The 18,624-nt window shown below is 38.7% G+C and overlaps 1 long non-coding RNA gene across 1 annotated transcript in view; it reads left to right on the top strand.

Annotated features, from left to right (window-relative positions):
• Positions 1–1,255: 1,255 nt before the first annotated feature.
• LOC141580056 (uncharacterized) overlaps positions 1,256–18,624 on the top strand; it is a 32,127-nt gene continuing 14,758 nt past the window's right edge. The window contains exons 1-2 of the long non-coding RNA XR_012512050.1: positions 1,256–1,516; positions 5,791–5,978. This is a non-coding gene — a long non-coding RNA (uncharacterized LOC141580056). The remainder of the gene's footprint in view (positions 1,517–5,790; positions 5,979–18,624) is intronic.

Below are 18,624 nucleotides of genomic sequence, written 5' to 3'. Positions count from 1 at the left end.
CTCTGATCACGCCACTGCACTCCAATCTAGATGACAGAGTGAGACCTTGTCTCAACAAAGAATGAGAGAAAGTTGCAAAGTATCTTGCTGAGTGCTAAATTTTAAAATGATTGTAAAAATATGTAAAGAAAGAGAAATGATAATACATATTAAGCTAGAAAAAAAGGAAAGAACAGGAACATTGAAAAAGAACTAAACAGAACTTTTAAAAATGGAAATATTGTGAGTAATATTAAAAACAAAATAGATGGATTAAACCAATTCGTGATAAAATTCCTAGAAACTTGAGAATAGATGAGAGCTTCTTAACCAAATACAGTGCATCTGCCAAAAATCTACAGCAAATTTAAGCTGGCAGTGGTTAATGTAGTAGGAAATACCAGTTCCAAACCTGAACTCATGATCAAGCATCACAAATATTTAAGAAGCAACAACACTGAAGGAGGGAACGATAAAACTACCTATTTGCAGGTATACCTGAAGAAACAAAGTTAATAGGATAATCAAAATGGGACTTTAAATAAATAAAATTAATATTTCAGAGACAAAAAAGAGTATTGTACAAAAGGGACAGTTAAGGGAAGCCATTGGATATCTAAAACAAATTAGAAGCAAATATCCTTGTATTTTATATTTTATATAAAATAGTTTATACTATTTTAGGTATTAATACTTTGTTGTTAAGCAAATATTGCTTAAAAACAGAAAATAGAGTACATAATTGCAGTCTTCTAGCACAGGGAAATATTTTGCTGTTAAGCAATATTTAGAAGACTGCAATATGTACTCTATTTTCTGTTTTTACTCCTCTCCTGCTTTTTTTTTTTAAAGTCAACTTCAGCTTTGCATGTGCGAAAATGAAGAGGGGAAATCACAGAATGGTAAAGTTATAAAAATAAAGTAAAAATTCAACCACCTCAAGTTTAGTGGCCAGAAAATTAAAACGAAGGGTGAGTAATTTGTCCAAAGTCACATACTCTTTTCCTAAGTAATGGTTCACAAAGACAGTGGGGAGAGAAGAAAAAAAGTAAAGCCAGTAGGGGGCACCAATTTCTGATGCTTCTCTCTACCATCCCATACCAACTTTCCAAAACAAATAGGGGAAACATTTCTATAAGTCTTAAATAGTCTGATGAAAGAATGTGATTTCCAATTAAAAAAGATATTTTTCTCTTTTGTTGGGTGATGACCAAAGTGATTTGTTGGTTCTCAGCTCTAAGTGCCACATGCTATAATCAGTAGTAAGTTCCCTACTGCCACTCAGAATTCTTGGCCTGTTTTATCACATCTAGTCTTCAGAGTCTATGGCAACACCTTGGCAGAATAGATCTAAGGCCGTAAAAAAAATATTATAAGTGTTAAGGACTCTCTTTAATTCTTACTTTGCCTTTTCTCCTTGACAGATGATAAGAAATGATATATTCAATGCCATATATATAAATGAAGACCTACAGTGTGCAATCAGACACCAAAATCAGTGTATACTTGAAGGCTTAGTGCCACTGCATGGTCACAAGTGAGTATCAGGTCAAAAGAAACAGCCCAAAGCTATTTTCTAACTTATGTCCACTTCTTTTTCTCTGTAGGATACAAGTATTGTTCTTTCCAAGTGTTTTGCACTGCATAACTTGTGTGCAACACAAATCTGCATATAAACCCACAAACAATTATGATGTGTTATAATTTTATCTAATAATCGACTGGGTTCTAAATATGTATGATCACTTTTCAGGCAAGTTATAAACACTCTTTCTCATTATAGTTCCAAATATATTTAGGAATTTGTATTTTATTAAGCCTGACTCATTCTACTTACAACCCTTTACATAGAACCCTCCATTTCCAGCTAGCATGAGCTTGGGAGGAAATGATGGACAATGGGAACAGAAACTGTGGTAAAGAAAGTCATGATTGGCTCGAGCTTCCTTATAAGACCTGGTAGCTCATAGCACAGGCTTTTGAGACAGTAAACCTGGGTTTTCCATTTGTATCTATGTGATCTTGAACAACTCACTTTAATTTTTTAAGCCCAAATTTTGTAATCTGTAAAGTGGGCATAATGGTAATAGTACCTACTTTACAACTGGTTTATATGAAATAAAATAAGACAATGTATGTGTAACATCTAGCAAGGTACCAGGTTTATAGAAGAAATTTTAATAAAGTTTAGTTGCTACACTGTCACTACCTTCCTTACTATAATTGCCCTCTCTCCAAGGTGGTGCCTCCCAGCAGCAGGATTATGGAGTTTGCAGATAACGTACATTCTCTTTGGCAACCATTTTGGGAAGTCTGCAGAAATGTGTGGCCCTCTCTGTCCACTACACAGCCTTACAGATTCCACTATTAACTGCATGCCAGTTGCTGATAACACAACCTCATGACTCTGCCAAATGTCACAAATAGAGCCTGCCAATGTTACTCAGGTTACTGTTTAGCAGCTGCCAACACCACTCACATGTATATGTGCAAGCCTCCTTTTAAATCTCCACTACTAATACTCTTCTCACTATGCTGTTCTCAAAAGTCTATAGATTACCTAGTTAACAAATTTCTGACTACATCCTTACAAATACAACATCATTAGGCTATTAATCTGGCAATTCTTTTTGCCACCTCCCAACTTCTCCGTCAAAATGTAGAGGTGAGCCTGTGCAGAATAGGGGTGGGATGGCAGGGGCATAGCCTTTGTAACCTCGGTGTTTCACTTTATCATTCTCAGCCCTCCAGTACTGTTTAACTAATATTCTAAATTAAAATTTATCTGTTAAATAAACTATAATAAACTAGTTCTGTTTTCCTATCTGGATTCTGACTGATATAGTCACATTCTTGGTACTAAGTAATGTCACTATAATTGCCACTATTAATTGGACACAGGATGAACACCTGTTCCAAAGAGCTCAGACCATGAAGTCAAATTGCCGGGCTCCACATCCCAAGCCTAACTCCTGCTAGCTTTGTAAAATGGTTATGTAACCTTTCTTTGCTTCTTTTATTTCTTAAATAGAAAAATAATAATACTTCATAAGGTTGTTGTGAAAATTAAATGAATTGATACATGTGAGATACTTAGAATAATAAGTATTAGCTATTATGTTTATTGAAAGATTTCTTTATAAAGATTTAAAATATTTTTAATCATTTAATTAGTAGTAGAATATGCAAAGGAAGGCATGAGAATAATAGAAAAGCTGAAAAGAGTTGAGTAAATACTGTAGTTAGTGCTGGATAACTAGATTTCCCTCAGAGCACTAGAACTATAATATCCTGAAGGAAAATGAAATATGTTACCCGTCACATGTCTCTGCACTTTCTGTCCTACCTTCAAATAACTTACAGCCAATTATAACACAGCTTTGATAAATACTAGAATAGAAAAATATAGAATTGTATAGGGTCATGGAAAAAAGGCTGGAGATGATTCTCTGGAGACAGGATGTAAAAAGGGAAACAAATGAGGAAAAGAGAGCATACACAGAAAGAATGCTCAAGAGAGAGCACAGTGTTTCAAATACATGTAAACAATTATTCTGAATCACAGGATATATGTAGAGTGTGGGAGAAAATAAAGCTGAAGATGTAAATAAAGGCCAGATTATCAAGTCATGCTTACAAAGCCAAGGAGAATAAAAACTAGGAGTAATCCCCAATTTAGTCTCTTTCAATTACCTTGGTAAAGCAGAGACAACACTATGTGTTTATTACGCTGTTTAATTTCCTTCAGTGTACATAGGAAGACTACATTTCCCAGCTCTCCTCACTAGAATTTGATGTGACCAGCTGACAAAGTTCAGACCAAAGAAATGTAGGTAGAAATAGCACACACTAATGAAAGAACCAGTGGTCTGCTGAGGCAAGGGGGCAGGAAAATTTCTTGGCTTCCTGTTCCAGGAAAATATAAGCTGCCACCGAGGGGAAAGATAACAGAAAACATGACCGCCATGGTACTATCCTCCACGAATCCTAGGATAAACCAACTGCGGCCAGTAGAGAAGCAGGAAATTTAAAAAAATGTGCATAGGGCCTTGTACTGGTATAAAAGAGATGTCTAAGGCTGTTCGGAAGAGGCGGGAAACTTAAGCATGTCAACTCTCCCACCGACAGAAGGCAAAGTTGGGCTGAGATCAATGAAAGGAAGGAAAGCTGCTTGCCCTCTAAAGTCTATGCTATGCTGAAGGGAAAACAGTCTGCCACTGGAGGAGGAATTGAAGATTGTAAAAGCTTCCCCCTAGAGACTTCATTGCACAGGTACTTCATAATACTGAAAATAGAGGACAAGTGAGAGCCACGTTTCTTGTCTCTTATTTTCCCCCATAGAGCCATATACATGCCACTTGAACAACAATATGTCTTTGAGAGGATCAGAAGCAAAGAGGTAAATAGATGGCACAGGTGTGCAGGGCCTATCCACACCTATGAAAGCTGAATAGAAAGCAGGAACAGTGAGAAAAACTTCCTCGCATCTCAGCCCCTAAACTAAACACAAGAGAAACACAAGAGAGTAGAAATCTACCACTGAAGTAATTTGAAGTCTGTAGAACACAAAGGTAAATATAGCAACAAAATCTAGGTAAAGTACTGATTTATTGAATCATGCCCAGACTAACAGCCTGAAAAAGGGATGAACTTATTTCCAAACATAAATACTATTTACCTTGGTCTTTACCGTTCTTTTATACATGATGTCTGGAATGTAATCATCTAAAAAGCACAAAAAGCCAGAAAATATTTAAAAAATTGTAAGATATTATTTTGAGATACGTTCTGTTGATAGTTTATTGAGAGTTTTTAGCATAAAGGGCTGTTGAATTTTGTCAAAGGCCTTCTCTGCATCTGTTGAGATAATCATGTGGTTTTTGTCTTTGGTTCTGTTTCTGCGGTGAATTACGTTTATAGACTTGCGTATGCAGAACCAGCCTTGCATCCCCAGGATGAAACCTACTTCATTGTGATGGATAAGCTTTTTGATGTGCTGTTGCAATCAGTTTGCCAGTATTTTATTGAAGATTTTTGCAGCTATGTTCATCATGGATATTGGCCTGAAGCTTTTTTTGTTGAGTTTCTGCCAGGTTTTGGTATCAGGATGATTTGGTTTCATAAAATGATTTGGGAAGAACTCCCTCTTTTTGTATTGTTTGTAATAGTTTCAGAAGGAGTGGTACCAGCTTCTCTTTGTATGTCTGGTAGAGTTCGGCTGTGAACCCATCCGGACCTGGGCTTTTTGTTGGTTGGTAGGCTATAATTACATTAAATACAAACGATTTTAAGGCCAATGAAAACAATTGGTCAGCGTAGATAGAAAAGCAAGTTTCAGCTACTTTCTGTTTTCAAGAAACTCAAACAGACAGAAATGGATTAGATAAACTTCTAAGCAGGTCAGGAATGTGTAATCCAAGCCTTTTTTTTTTTTTTTTTTTTTGAGACGGAGTTTCGCTCTTGTTACCCAGGCTGGAGTGCAATGGCGCAATCTCGGCTCACCGCAACCTCCGCCCTCTGGGTTCAGGCAATTCTCCTCCCTCAGCTTCCTGAGTAGCTCGGATTACAGGCACGCGCCAGCATGCCCAGCTAATTTTTTGTATTTTTAGTAGAGACGGGGTTTCACCATGTTGACCAGGATGGCCTCGATCTCTCGACCTCGTGATCCACCCGCCTCGGCCTCCCAAAGTGCTGGGATTACAGGCTTGAGCCACCGCGCCCGGCCTGTACTTTTTTTTTTTTTTTTACAAAGTTACAGCCATAATTTATTTATCTTTTTCATTATGATGTATTTTTCTTTTCTGTTTTTAGTCTTTCTGGAGATGGCAGACTCTTTCTATGAAATCAGAAAGTCATTTCAGCATCATCACAATGAGACTATAGACCCTATAAAAATGATGCACAATGTTATCTCAATACATTTTTAAAAGTAAAATATGGACAAAATGAACAACAGGAATAGCATTGAATAAGAAAAGATTTCAAGACACATAGCAGAGGTAAGTAAAGAATGTGCTGTGACGTGGAAAATAAGCATCATGTTTTGGTGCAATCTTAGGATCTATCAACAAAAGTAACATAGGCCCTTAAAATAAACAGTGGAAAAACATTTATAAGGATGCATTATACAGCTCCTTTCTTCTTGATTCATGTACCAGTGACAGTTACATGGTAAAACAAAACAAAACAAAAACAAATTTTAAAAAAATTATTTTTTCCCCACCAACTATTCAAACCCTACAAAGGTATGATTGTTTTCTCTACTACTCAGATGAAATTGAAAGGAAATCCCATGACTTTTTGGTTACTCGTAGGCAATAAAAAATTCCCTTATTGCATCTGGTCACAAAGTCTCATTTCAGCAATTAAAATGTCCTATCCATATAATATCAAACTCAATCTAAAGTTAGAGCTTCTCCTCAGCCTAGTTGGCCTACTATAGGTTGTTACCTGCAACAGGAAAGGGGTATTGTGGGTTCCTTCTCTATTTCCTCTATTACATTGCAAGTCCTACATAGGTGGTCTAACTTTAGAATGTGGTATAACTGGCAAATATTGTTTTGGGGCCTTGGCCAAAACACGGAGTCAGAAATAGTTCAGCTTTAAAATCCTGTTGCATATCCTTGGTAGCACAACTAAAACGCACAATGCTCATACAGCTTTTCACTCCATACGTTGCAAGTTGAGATGAAGAATTCAAGGGCAGGCAGTAGAATAACAAAGTGGGCACACTTCGGCCCTTTACAGGAAATACCTAACCACACATGTCACAATCAACTGCAGTGTTTTCTAACTTTCCCACCAGCTTACTCTGAATCACTGAGGAAGAGACAAACCCCTATAGGATGTGAGGTCTTTTTATTGTAAATAAAAAATAATGAGGTATTTTTATTTATGGTATTTCTTAACAGGCTTGTGTTTTACTAATGAAAACATACAAACTTGTGTTCTATACCAAAATGCCTCTATTTATTTTAGCATTAAAATTATGTTTCTTCTAACATTTTCCTTAAAATTGTTTCTCTAGAGAAACAATATATAATGTCTAATTCTGGTTAAAAACTAGCAAAATGCCATATGCCTCAGTTTGGTCAATTCCAGTCTGGAAATCATGGTGTTTATGTAATTCTGAAGGATAATTTTGGACTTAGTTTTTTTGTATGTGTTCCTCTTATTAATACATGACCATTTAAGTTGTTTTTAGCATAAATGTTTAAATACCTACTTAGAGGGAAGCAAACATTTGTTTTCAGAAAGCATATTAGCCAAATAAACACCTGGGTCCTTTTCCATACATTGGCTTTTTCCTTCACCTTTCCTCTTAGCATATTCCCTTACAATCTTGATTAGTCTCTGGTTTCATGAAGCACTCAGCTTAAAATAGAAATCAGTCATATTATTCAAAATGGAAAGGAAACTTTAGAAATACAACTTTTTTACTTATTCTAAAGGAAGTTGGTCCTGCAAGAGAACCAAGTTAAAAGCAGTGTCGAGTACACTTAACAAATCCATTATGTAACATCAGGTCTGCTACACCTGTTGTGGGCTCATTCACCCATCAGAGTTTATCTGTAGTTTTTCTACCTATACCTTCAACTACAATGAGAACAGGGAGACTCCTCACACAACAAGCTCAAAGTTGATACTCTGGTGAGACAGGTACTCAAAGATAAGTGGAAACTATTCAGCCTATTTCAGTTCAAAAGCGAACTCCTGCCATTCCAAGATAAACATCCCTAGTTATTGGTGAAGATAATATCACACTGGGAAATGAATGGCTGTATGAGCTCACTGGAAAAATACAGAGAGTCACTAAGTAAAAACAAGAGAATCAAAAAGCTAGTTAGCTGTTTCTAACTTTCAAAAAAAAGAAAAAGAAAAAAAAAAAGAAAAACTTCAAAATCCAGGAGGTTAAATCTAGAACTAGGGATGTTAGTGGTTTACTAGTGAAAAGTGAACTCGAAGTTTAGGAAGGTATTTTTAAAGTGTTAACTCCTAAGATCTTGTGTGTCAGAATCACAGGTGAGGATGTGGGTTGCCCAGCTTGTCAAAAAATGCAGACTCTTAGACCTAACACTAAAGTGCTGAATAAATATTGGGAGTTGAACATTGCTACCCAGGAGATCCTTATTGATGTTGTTGATTGAAAACCACTGGATTAGGATCTAATAGATCAATAATACAAGAAGGAATAAATTATGAGTCTCTGAGAGTAAAATAATGCTATTAACAACTGTGCAAGAGATAAATAGATTCACCCCTGAATCACAGTTGTGAAATCTATAAAGTTTCAAAAAACAAAAAGTGTTTTTGGTAACTTACTTAGAGGCCATTTCAAATCTGATCTAAACTTATTTCTTGGCCAAAAAAAAAGCAATTCATAGTTGAAGTTATGTGTAGTCTTTATTCATTCTATTTTGTGTACCTGTTTGGGTTTTGCAGCATGGTCACTGTGTGATAACCCAAATGGAGTTAGTTTGTAATATAAGACAGATGCAATTTATTCTGAATTCCCAAACGCACTTGGCTCAAAGACTTTTAGACGAGGGAATGAGTAACTAAAGTTGTTTAAGGACTTTTCAGTTGCAGGAAAGTAATATACCTAAATGAAGCTCAATCTAAACATTGGGGGAACATCTGTGAGAGATAAAGGGGAAAGGCAGGAGGAGAAGGTGGGAAGAGCGATTGGACTGCAGTGCAGATCTGACACCTGCAGAAGGAGAAAGGAGGGGAGAAGGGAGCCTGGTGAGCCCCAGACTGCAGGCTTATCCTATTCTACCCAATACAGTTCGCATTTTGAATTGTCTTTCTCAATATATATTTGTCAAACCACACATCTTCATTTAAGATTTGTAAAATATGGTTACCATAAGTTAAATACGTAGAAAACATTGGCCTATCATGGCCATTCATCCCTGAGAAAAAAGCCCTCAAAGGAATCACTGGTCTCTAGAACAGAGAAAATGTAAACCATTTGGCTATCTGCTCTAATACACATTTTGCCCAGTCCGTTGTTGCTGATGGAAGAGACCCAAATCTAAACTGCATTGGTTGACAAGCACTCAAGTCAACTGATCCCAGTCCTTTTCTTCCATTTGCCCTGCTTAGTTGTCACAATTTTTGCTTCTCTGAATATCTTCTGAGGGACCTGAGCTTAAGCAATCTGTCTGGCTATTACAAGCTAAAATTAATAAACAAAATAGACGTTATAAGACTTCTTACCGGAGAATGCTGGGAAGATGGCCGCCTAAGAACAGCTCAGGACTTCAGCTCCCAGTGAAAGTGCAGAGGGTGAGTGGACGCCGCATTTCCAGATGAACTCTTATTGCCCACAGACCAGGAGATACCCAGGCAGAGGGGTCGCCAGCGTCGCAGTCCCAGCCGGTGCGGCTGTTTTGGCCCCCGTGGGGCTGATTCCTCCCGCGCGGCTGCTGTGACCACGCCCTGTTGCTGCGGTTCTCCATACAAAAGCCACTGGTCTGGGAGCCCTCTTAGCTGGCGAGCAAAGCCCTGAGACGGCAGAGTTGCCCATTCATCTGAAATAGCGAGTCAGGCCAGGAGATTCCTAGGCAAAAAATCCACCAGGAGGCGGCGCCGCAGTTCGAGCCGACTCCGTGAGTCGCAGCACTGGAGATCCCGGCGCCTTTTCAACAAGCGACCGGAACGCGGGGTCGTTCAATTTAAAAGAAAAGACTCTGAGTCAGGGAGCCAGGTGATCAGGCTCGGTTGGTCCCACCCCTCCACCCCCAACAACAACGAAAACAAAAACAGTAATTGGAAACCCTCTGGGTTGAGCCCTTCAAACCAATCACAGCTGAACCAGGATGGCCCGGCTCCGTGGGGGAGGGGCTTCCGCCATTACTGAGACTCTCCACCGCTACGGAGGCAGGCTGCCGTTGCCAAGGCAACCCGCCGTTGCCGAGGCAACCTGCCACAACAGAGAGAGTCCGCCATAACAGAGGCGGGGCCACCGTTGCCGAGACAGTTCTAACTACGCCCATATAAAAAGGACTGCAGGGAAGAGCTCAGGGCAGCTGGGCGGAGCCCACAGCAGCTCAGCAAAGCCCCTGCGGGCAGGCAGAGGCTAGGCATGCTGCTAGCTGGGCGGGTCCGACCTGAAAGAAAAATCAAAAAAGGCAGTAGCGCAACGGAAACTCATAAAGCTCCAACTCCCTGGGACAGAGACAGACAACAGGTGGATAAACCCACAAAAATGGGAAGAAACCAGCGCAAAAAGGATGAAAACTCCCGAAACCAGAACACCTCTCCTCCTAAAAGGGATCACAACTCCTCACCAACAAGGGAACCAGACCGGATGGAGAAGGAGGGTGATGAAATGACAGAATCAGACTTCAGAAGGTGGGTAGTAAGAAACTACAATGAGCTAAAAGAACATGTTCTAACCCAACCCAAAGAAAATAGGAACCTTGAAAAAAGATTGGACGAACTGCTGACGAGAATGGACAGCATAGAGAGGAGTATAAGTGAATTGATGGAGCTGAAAAACGCAACACGAGAACTTCGTGAAGCATGCACAAGCTTCAACAGCCGAATTGACCAAGCAGAAGAAAGGATATCAGAGGTTGAAGATCAACTCAATGAAATAAAAAGAGAAGGCAAGAACAGAGAAAAAAGCGCAAAAAGGAATGAACAAAACCTTCAAGAAATGTGGGACTATGTGAAAAGACCTAATCTACGTCTGATAGGTGTACCTGAATGTGATGAAGAGAATGAATCCAAGCTGGAAAATACTCTTCAGGATATTATCCAGGAAAACTTCCCTAACCTAGCAAGGCAGACCAATATTCAAATCCAGGAAATACAGAGAACACCACAAAGATATTCCTCAAGAAGAGCAACCCCAAGGCACATAATCATCAGATTCAACAGGGTTGAAATGAAAGAGAAAATGCTAAGGGCAGCCAGAGAGAAAGGTCGGGTTACCCACAAAGGGAAGCCCATTAGACTCACAGCAGATCTCTCAGCAGAAACCCTACAAGCCAGAAGAGATTGGGGGCCAATATTCAACATCCTTAAAGAAAAGAACTTTCAACCCAGAATCTCCTATCCAGCCAAACTAAGCTTCATAAGTGAAGGAAAAATAAAATCCTTTGTGAACAAGCAAGCACTCAGAGATTTCATCACCACCAAACCTGCTCTACAAGAACTCCTGAAAGAGGCTCTACACATATAAAGGAACAACCAGTACCAGCCACTCCAAAAACACACCAAATGGTAAAAGAGTATCAACACAATCAAGAATCTGCATCAACTAACCAACAAAACAGCCAGGTAGCATCAAAATGACAGTATCAAATTCACACATAACAATACTATCCCTAAATGTCAATGGACTAAATGCCCCAATCAAAAGACACAGACTGGCAAATTGTATAAAAAGCCAAAACCCATCAGTGTGCTGTATCCAGGAAACCCATCTTACATGCAAGGATACACAAAGGCTCAAAATAAAGGGATGGAGGAAGATCTACCAAGCAAATGGAGAGCAAAAAAAAGGCAGGAGTTGCAATTCTCATCTCTGATAAAATAGACTTTAAAGCAACAAAGATCAAAAGAGACAAAGAAGGACATTACATAATGGTAAAAGGATCACTGCAACAAGAAGAGCCAACGATCCTAAATATATACGCACCCAATACAGGAGCACCCAGATACATAAGGCAAGTTCTTAATGACTTACAAAGAGACTTAGACTCCCACACAATAATAGTGGGAGACTTTAACACCCCATTGTCAATATTAGACAGATCAACCAGACAGAAAATCAACAAGGATATCCAGGACCTGAATACAGACCTGGAAGAAGCAAACCTAATAGACATTTACAGAACTCTCCACCCCAAATCCACAGAATATACATTCTTCTCAGCACCACATCACACCTACTCTAAAATTGACCACATAATTGGCAATAAATCACTCCTCAGCAAATGCAAAAGAACAGAAATCATAACAAACAGTCTCTCAGACCACAGTGCAATCGAGTTAGAACTCAGAATGCAGAAACTAACTCAGAGCCGCACAGCTTCATGGAAACTGAACAACTTGCTCTTGAATGTTGACTGGATAAACAATGAAATGAAGGCAGAAATAAAGATGTTCTTCGAAACCAATGAGAACGAAGACACAACATACCAGAATCTCTGGGACACATTTAAAACAGTCTCTAGAGGAAAATATATAGCAATGAGTGCCCACATGAGAAGAAAGGAGAGATCTAAAATTGACACCCTATCATCAAAATTGAAAGAGCTAGAGGAGCAAGATCAAAAAAACTCAAAACCTAGCAGAAGACAGGAAATAACTAAGATCAGAGCAGAACTGAAGGAAATAGAGACACAAAAAACTCTTCAAAAAATCAATAAATCCAGGAGCTGTTTTTTTTAAAAGATCAACAAAATAGACAGACCACTAGCCAGATTAATAAAAAAGAAAAGAGAGAATAACCAAATTGATGCAATAAAAAATGATAAAGGGGATATCACCACAGATTCCACAGAAATCCAAACCATCATCAGAGATTATTACAAGCAACTCTATGCACATAAACTAGTAAACCTGGAAGAAATGGATAAATTCCTGGACACCTGCATCCTCCCAAGCCTAAACCTGGAAGAAGCCGAAACCCTGAATAGACCAATAACATGGTCTGAAGTCGAGGCAGCAATAAAGAGCCTACTACCCAAAAAAAGCCCAGGTCCAGATGGGTTCACAGCTGAATTCTACCAGACATACAAGGAGGAGCTGATACCATTCCTTCTGAAACTATTCCAGACAATCCAAAAAGAGGGAATCCTTCCCAAATCATTTTACGAGACAAACGTCATGCTGATACCAAAACCCGGCAAAGACTCAACAAGAAAAGAAAATTTCAGGCCAATATCCATGATGAACATAAATGCAAAAATCTTCAATAAAATCCTGGCAATCCGATTGCAACAGCATATCAAAAAGCTCATCCACCATGATCAAGTAGGATTCATCCTGGGGATGCAAGGCTGGTTCAACATACGCAAGTCCATAAACATAATTCACCACATAAACAGAACCAAAGACAAAAACCACATGATTATCTCGATTGATGCAGAGAAGGCTTTTGACAAAATTCAAAAACCCTTTATGCTAAAAACCCTCAATAAACTAGGTATTGACGGAACGTATCTCAAAACAATAAAAGCTATTTACGACAAACCAACAGCCAATATCATACTGAATGGGCAAAAACTGGAAGCATTCCCTTTGAAATCTGGCACTAGACAAGGATGCCCTCTCTCACCACTCCTATTCAATATAGTACTGGAAGTTCTAGCCAGAGCAATCAGGCAAGAAAAAGAAATAAAGGGTATCCAAATTGGAAAGGAGGAAATCAAATTGTCTCTATTTGAAGATGACATGATTGTATATCTGGAAGACCCCATCATCTCAGCCCAAAATCTCCTGAAACTGATAAACGACTTCAGCAACGTCTCAGGATACAAAATCAACGTGCAAAAATCACAAGCATTCCTATACACCAGTAATAGACTTCAAGAGAGCCAAATCAAGAACGAACTGCCATTCACAATTGCTACAAAGAGAATAAAGTACCTAGGAATACAACTAACAAGGAACGTAAAGGACCTCTTCAAGGAGAACTACAAGCCATTGCTCAACGAAATAAGAGAGGATACAAACAGATGGAGAAACATTCCATGTTCACGGTTAGGAAGAATCAACATCGTGAAAATCCCATACTGCCCAAAGTAATTTACAGATTCAACGCTATTCCCATCAAGCTACCAATGACCTTCTTCACAGAACTGGAAAAAAACACATTAAACTTCATATGGAACAAAAAGAGAGCCCGCATAGCCAAGTCAATTCTAAGCAAAAAGAACAAAGCAGGAGGCATCACACTACCGGACTTCAAACTATACTACAAGGCTACAGTAATCAAAACAGCATGGTACTGGTACCAAAACAGAGATATAGACCAATGGAACAGAACAGAGGCCTCAGAGGAAATACAACATACCCACAACCATCTGATCTTCGACAAACCTGACAAAAACAAGCAATGGGGAAAGGACTCCCTGTTTAATAAATGGTGTTGGGAAAACTGGCTAGCCATGTGCAGAAAGCAGAAACAGGACCCCTTCCTGACACCTTACACCAAAATTAACTCCAGATGGATTAAAGACTTAAACATCAGACCTAACACCATAAAAACCTTAGAAGAAAATCTAGGCAAAACCATTCAAGACATAGGTGTAGGCAAGGACTTCATGACCAAAACGCCAAAAGCAATGGCAACAAAAGCCAAAATAGACAAATGGGACCTAATCAAACTCCACAGCTTCTGCACGGCAAAAGAAACAGTCAGTAGAGTGAATCAGCAACCAACAGAATGGGAAAAAATTTTTGCAGTCTACCCATCTGACAAGGGGCTGATATCCAGAATTTACAAAGAACTAAAGCAGATCTACAAGAAAAAAACAAATAAGCCTATTCAAAAATGGGCAAAGGATATGAACAGATACTTTACAAAAGAAGACATACAGGAGGCCAACAAACATATGAAAAAATGCTCATCATCACTGGTCATCAGAGAAATGCAAATCAAAACCACATTGAGATACCATCTCACACCAGTTAGAATGGCGATCATTTAAAAATCGGGAAACAACAGATGCTGGAGAGGATGTGGAGAAATAGGAACACTTTTACACTGTTGGTGGGAATGTAAAATAATTCAACCATTGTGGAAGACAGTGTGGCGATTCCTCAAGGACCTAGAAATAGAAATCCCATTTGATCCAGCAATCCCATTACTGGGTATATATCCAAAGGATTATAAACCAAGGACACGTGCACACGAATGTTCATTGCAGCACTGTTTACAATAGCAAAGACCTGGAACCAACCCAAATGCCCAACGATGATAGACTGGATAGGGAAAATGTGGTACATATACACCATGGAATATTATGCAGCCATCAAAAACGATGAGTTCACGTCCTTTGTAGGGACATGGATGAACCTGGAAACCATCTTTCTCAGCAAACTGACACAAGAGCAGAAAATCAAACACCGTATATTCTCGCTCATAGGCGGGTGTTGAACAATGAGAACACATGGACACAGGGAGGGGAGCACTACACACTGGGGTCTGTTGGGGGGAAATGGGGGAGGGGCGGAGGGGTGGGGAGGTGGGAAGAGATAGCATGGGGAGAAATGACAGATACAGGTGAGGGGACGGAAGGCAGCAAAGCACAGTACCATGTGTGTACCTATGCAACAATCTTGCATGTTCATCACATGTACCCCAAAACCTAAAATGCAATTAAAAAAAAAAGAAGAAGAAAAAAGAAAAAAAAAAAAAGACTTCTTACCTATCCAACTGATTTGAACACTTTGCATATTCTCAAACCCCACCAGATTTTTTTTCTTCATAGCCAGATAATGCAGAGTTTTCCAGACAAGTTTTATTAGGTACTGATAATGGCCATTGTGTGACATGACTAAAGGGATAAATTAGCACTCTGTGTTGAGCTCTGTTACTAAGACATAAAAGAAATCTGATATGTTTTAGTTAGGTGGGTTTTACGCATAAGGTAGACATTTATAGAGTCTTTTTTTTTTTTGGTAATTTATCTTGTTAATGGTGTTTAGGTGTAACTCTTTTTCCTTTGTTTCTTTACTTTTTCAAAACAGTGGTCACCTTGACAAGTATTTTAAAAATCACTTAAGAACTTATATGTTTTTTCTTGTTCTGATTTTCGTGGGTGCTGTATGGGTGTCAGGTATAAAAAAAATATGGGAATAAAATGTTCACTAGTCGGTGCCCTTGCCTCAGAGTTCAATTCTAGTTGTTAGAGATTTTAGCATCACACTCCTTACTTATTTATATCTTTCCTCTTTTTTTCCACTTTGCAGATAATTGCTACTTAATTGATACTGCTTCTATGCAAACCTAGTCACAAGACACACTGCTAAATACAGGAATCATTAATCTGTGTGTATGTTGTAGAGTTCCTTTAAAAGGGAGGCTGGAATAAGCAAAGTCATTAGCAGTTTATCTGCAACAGTGCACTTATGGAAAGCTCTGTGGAGGACACATCAACAGTCAGTATGTAACTGAGCAATTAACACAGGGCTTCTGCACTTTGGGTGTTAGCATGGGAGTAAACAGAAGCAGATGTGAAGTGTTTGTGCTGTTAGCATGCATGGTCTGTTCTGACATATGCAAATACCACTCATGCTTACAGAACCTGCAACCTCTATTGTACCATGACCTTACTGATGAAGCCCTATAACAGAAGTGCTTCATTTGCACTGGGTGCTATTAATTATTAACAGGCCAGTACCACCTTTCCTTGTTATTAGAGCTTAGCAGAAAGCCAGGTGAGGAAGCACACACAAACAATGTGATAATACTCTAGTTCTTGGCTTGCCTTGACAACTGCTCTCTTGCCAAATGACTCCCTGAAAATAGAGAACAATTAAGGCCAGAGGGAACATAAAAGGTCTCAAAAGACTGGCAGATGCGATCACCTGTGCAAGTCAGGCATAAATTTGGATAGTTTTCTCCATGAGATTCAGGGAAGGCCTGTGATGAATCAGTGATTTCTATAATATGTACAGGCAGGAGAATCTTGATCTTGAGATAGGTTTGTCCATGAGAACTCAATTTATCATTTTTCCCTTTCTTAACTGGAATCTGGAAAATTATTGCTCACTAGAACAATTAAATTAGAAGCAAATGGTATGACTTTCTGTCTATGTATCTTTAAAGGACATGTCTAAGGCCTCATCTTTTATACTACTTGCCTTCTGAAAAAGAAAGCAAATTATACAGTGAAAAATGTAATTTCTTCCATCTTACTGTCAGTAAATTGTAAGATATCTCACCACTAAAGAAATGTTCTTTAGGTATTTTAAAAGTCATATATGCATCTCAGAAATGGCAACAGTTCATTAAAAAGAAAAGTGCAACAAAGATTGTTGTAGAGCCTTTGCAGTCTGTAATTGGGAAACCTACTTGTGAGTAGATTGATGAAAGCCACGTGGTTGCCATTAGCTAGTCAGGATTTTTTTTTAATTCTCTAAATTATAGTACAACATACCTTTAGGGTGAAGAGGAGAAACTTGCCCTCAATTCTTTATTTAATAAAGAATATTTTTGAGACCATGTGTTGCTGCATATGTATATATATATTCCAGACTTATGTTTTCCTATGACTAAGCTAGACCCACTTTAAGTACATCCCAGTAGAATGAATTAATTTGAACCATTAGTACATCTACTACAGATAGGCTAACATTTACTCTGATCTTTTACCAAAATCCTGGTTTTCCATCATCCCTTTGTATAAATATCTTACATCGAACTTGACTAAAGCTATTAAGGTGAGGGGCTGAAATAACATATTTTAGACTTATTGAATTGAAATCCTATCCTCTCCGTAAAAACGGAATCGACTGAATGAAATATGAGGCAGATTCTTTACTCCTCAACCTCATTCTATAATGCAGTTTTCAGATTTGGGGGGAAATAGCAAATACTAAATCCTATGCAGAGTATAAATCTGCATTTGCTCATAATCTTAATAGCATTGTCTCCATCTTTGAGTGTGAGCTCTATTGTCCTAGGTTTTTACACGTCTGTCCAGATAAAGTGAAATTTCTCCCTAGTCACATTCTACACGTCTTGAGCTGCATGTATAGGAAAATAAATTAAGGTCAATTTCATTTATTAAAACGGTATTTACATTCTTAGAAATATACTCTATCAAGTAAGCAACATTTTCCATAAGCAAGGTCAGAGGGGAAGTGAACAGAGGAATTAGGAAAACTAGAAAATGAAGTAAGGATTCATGCAGTGCAATATGATTTGCTTTGAAGGCCTTGATTATTGAACAGGCATATGTCCCAATATAACAAGAATTCTGAAAGGAAATATTTATGATCTAAGTATTTTGTTTGCTATGGTGAGATGAGGCAGATACAAACTTCTGAATCCTGGAATCAGGCACCTGGGTCATGGGCTATAGTGGCATATGTAGACAAAAAATTGATCGGAGAAAATCTCCACAGGTCTTTTGCATTTCTGCATGTCTTGCCAGCAGAGGTTTCCTCCCTTCCCCCAACCCGCCCCCCACAACCTGCGCAGATTCCCTTTTTAAAGATGTTTGTTTAGAAAACAGCCTTAGAAGATAGGGATGGTGCATTCCTCCAGAGAAAGAAGCAGATTTACTTACTATTCAGTAAAGCAAAGACAATGTCTCCCTCCAGGGCATAATCAGGCACACTTACTGTCCAGTATAAAAGATTTGGCTACCCAAGCTCCAATTTCATTGCCTGGACCACAGCTCACTGCATGTGCATTTATTATCTGGCCCTCTTTGGTTGTGAAATCTAGGGCTCAGGGACCCAGGAGAGAATATGCTGATTGTTCTGCCATGAATAAGGAAGTTTTTTTTTACTCTGACAAATGAATCTCATATATTCTGCAATCATTCATAAAGCTGTGGCAGGCTAACTTATTCACTTCCAAGTGAAGAAAAATCTCAGACCTTTCATAGTTGACAGTTTGGTGATGCATAGGTTGAGCGTATGAATCTGAGGATGACTGAAGTCAGTACT

The sequence above is a fragment of the Saimiri boliviensis genome, chromosome 10 (assembly GCF_048565385.1).
Source record: "Saimiri boliviensis isolate mSaiBol1 chromosome 10, mSaiBol1.pri, whole genome shotgun sequence".
In the NCBI taxonomy this organism is placed as follows: domain Eukaryota; kingdom Metazoa; phylum Chordata; class Mammalia; order Primates; family Cebidae; genus Saimiri; species Saimiri boliviensis.
This window is presented reverse-complemented; position numbering and strand designations above follow the sequence as displayed.